At 39.0% G+C, this 3,347-nt stretch overlaps 1 non-coding gene across 1 annotated transcript; it reads left to right on the top strand.

The window, feature by feature from the left end:
* Positions 1-559: 559 nt before the first annotated feature.
* Positions 560-705, top strand: LOC147619216 (small nucleolar RNA snoR134). The gene has a single exon (XR_015261924.1). It is a non-coding gene; the product is annotated as a small nucleolar RNA snoR134 (small nucleolar RNA).
* The last annotated feature ends 2,642 nt before the right edge of the window (positions 706-3,347 follow it).

Raw genomic sequence — 3,347 nt, 5'->3', positions numbered from 1 at the left:
AAAATATAACATATTTGCATCGTTGTTTGATTTTTCCTACTTGCTGTATTCTCTTGTATGATGAGAATGCTGAATGAAAATTAATGCTATACAAGTCTTGAATTTTGTGCCATGCGGGTTCTTATGCTATGTGAATATCCCCTTGGGCTCGGTAATGGAATTCGGGACCCAAGTGGAGGTAACTCTCGCATGTAGAGTGGTAGGCTGGCCTCACTAAAAAGGACCCAATATAAGAAAAAGAATTCTATCACAAACATAATTACATAGATTTGAAGGGTGGGTATGTATGTGGCCACAAGCGTGTATGTATGTCCGCCGGCCCAATTCATCTCCGTGTGAAGCACTCAGCCCTAACCCTAAAAAAGATCATAAAGTGAGATGATGAGGGAAGAGCTGCTGCGTAGTGTTTCTGAGGATGACAGACACTCTCTGGAACCGTCACATGGCGGCCATGACGGGAATTCAATTTTGCAGAAATTTGGTCTGAAGAAACGTCTCTCCTGTGTATGAGTTCTTAGCTCAATCGCGTTGCCTTCGGTGTGGATTAGAGTAGGAATTTGCGCACGATTATTACCCCGGGCTGCCCTGACTGCTCCTGAAGGTATGGCCCTATGATTGTGCCACATCAATCCATCAGATGCTCCGTGTTGCAGGCATTTTGCTTCATCTCTCCATGATGCCTGTGTCAAAGCGAGCACCACATCTGGAACGCTTTGTGGCGTGTATTTTCCAGGCTCTTTCTGTGTTTCAACTCTAGCGTTTGGTAGTTATCTTCTTGTAGCCTCCCCGCTAGAGATCTGCGTACCCGCCATTGCGATGCACATCTGTTTGTTACTTGCTGCTTAAAGGTAAGTTTCCTTTGTCAGAAGTAGTTCATGAGAGATTATGATCTCAAGGATTGAAAGGCCTCTTTCCGTTTGCTTCCAGTAAGGTTTCATGCATAGTTTTTCATATGGAAGGAAGAACAGTGTTGTGCTTGAAGCATTTGGTAACTGTGTTTTAGGTTGCCTTTCTTGCTAAATGAGCCCGTTGCTTTAATATCAATGGGGCTAAGTCACATTACGGTCTTTAATTATTATAAAACATATATTATATGTATGGATATATACATATATATTTGTATGTATGCGTAGAAGTGTATGCTATACATTTTCCTATATGTATGGGGTAAGAGCATATGTTTGTACTTACTAGTGGCTTGACCCGTCGCTGTCGGGAAAGAGTATTCTTGCATGTATATTAACTTTTCTCAGTCCTCCAACCCATCCTAGGACGGGAGAGGTTGGGATACCATAGAGAGTCTTAAATTTGAAGACCATTTTGGCAGTCATGGAGAACTTTGAAGAAAGCATCAAAACTGTTAACTTATATATCAAGGCACTTTGCTTTGCATAGTAGCAAAAGTATGTACCTCTCCCCCTCCCTCCCTCTCTCTCTCTCTCTCTTATCTCTATGTCTTCTCCACCTCCATAGACAAAAGCCACATAGAAAACAAACCAACAATCTCTTTTCATTTTCTATGTAAACAGAGACTATGAGAGAGAGAGAGAGAGAGAAACTATGTCTATATATACTGGCAAGTCTCTCTCTCTCTCTCTCTCTTATATACACACACACCAACAAATCTCTCTCTCTCTCTCTCTCTCTCTCTCTCTCACAATAGAAATTACTCACGTAAAATTTCAAACAGATTTAATTCTCTCTCTCTCTCTCTCTCTCTCTCTCTCTCTCTCAGAAATTACTCTCTTTTTACAGAATCACACACAGATTTCTTTCTCTCTCTCTCTCTATCTACCTATATCACAAAGTGATTACTCTCTCCTCACAGAATCACAATCACACGTAGATTTCTCTCTTTCTCTCTCTCTCTCTCTCTCTCTCTCTCTCTCTCACACACACACACACACGGATTTAAAAATAAAATATATGCCTCTCTATCTCGCACAGAGAAATCACTCTCTTCTCACAGAATCACACATAGATTTCTCTCTCTCTCTCTCTCTCTCTCTCTCACACACACACACACCTTTCTTTCTTACTCAAAATCAAACAAAGATTTAGAAATATATAGATCTTTGTCTCTCACACACACACACACACAACTACAACTACCACTTCCTCTCACACAAAAATACACAAAATGAAAATCTCTCTCTCTCTCTCTCACACACACGTGTATAAATTTGTGTGTGTATATATGTAATATATATGTATGTATGTAAGTATATATATATATATATTTGTATATATGCACACACCCATATATATATATATACACACACATATATATATACACACAGAGGAGGAGGGAGTAACAAAAAGCAAATCTCATGAACAACCAACATAGTTGCCTTGTGTGTGTGCGCCTATTGTGTGTATTTGTGTGTGAGGGGGGAATAGAAAGCACCACACTCTACGTGATAGCTATCCTTGCATGGAAGGCAAAAAAACCATACGAAAAAACCTTCACAAAATAAGAGAAGAGGAATTCAAGTGATTTTTATTAGTTGAAAACACATAGGGTCCTTGAAAAAAATTATCAAAAAGGTTTTACAGTCTCAAAAAATGCTCCAATCAAGGTTACATTTCTTTATACAACGCCAACTCCTCAAGATAGTGAGAGAGAATCTCTTAAAAAACCAAAACAACACTCTCTCTTACTCTCTCTCTCTCACACATTCTCTCTCTACATTTTTTGTGTATACATACATGCGGAGACAACATAATATAGAGATGCATATACATACACACCTACATGCATACTTTAGGAAGCTAGCATATACATAAACATATACAACATAAATACATATACACATACATCTACAATGTCTATCCATATATATTTACATACAAATACATATAAGCCTACATTCATATATATATATATTTATGTTTTTGTAAATATGTGTTCGCATACATATATACATTATATATACCCATACACACACATAACAATATATATATACATCCATATGTAGCCATTCATAGAAGCGTATTTAAGTGAGTAAAGCGTCTATATCTGCACATATATGTATACATGGTACTCACATAGACTATCTATATATATGAAGAACATTTATCTATCTATCTATCTATCTCTAGACAGCCGTTGATGGACAATTAGATATTGAACGCTCCAAATTCCACATCCGCCAAGGGAGGTAGTTGCAGTTGAAGGTGCCAGCAGCTCACCCTTGCTCTATCCCTAGCACCTCCCTCATCACGCTATCGACCTCCTCCTTGCCCACAACGCCTGTCTCACCAAGAACCTACAAACACGAGGCCAGCCCAGAATCGCAACACGCTCGCGCGCTGAGGCCTTCCATAGTGGAGTTACAGTTGTAATG

The sequence above is a fragment of the Cibotium barometz genome, chromosome 33 (genome assembly GCF_041138505.1).
Source record: "Cibotium barometz isolate CiBa-2024 chromosome 33, ASM4113850v1, whole genome shotgun sequence".
Lineage (NCBI taxonomy): Eukaryota > Viridiplantae > Streptophyta > Polypodiopsida > Cyatheales > Cibotiaceae > Cibotium > Cibotium barometz.
This window is presented reverse-complemented; position numbering and strand designations above follow the sequence as displayed.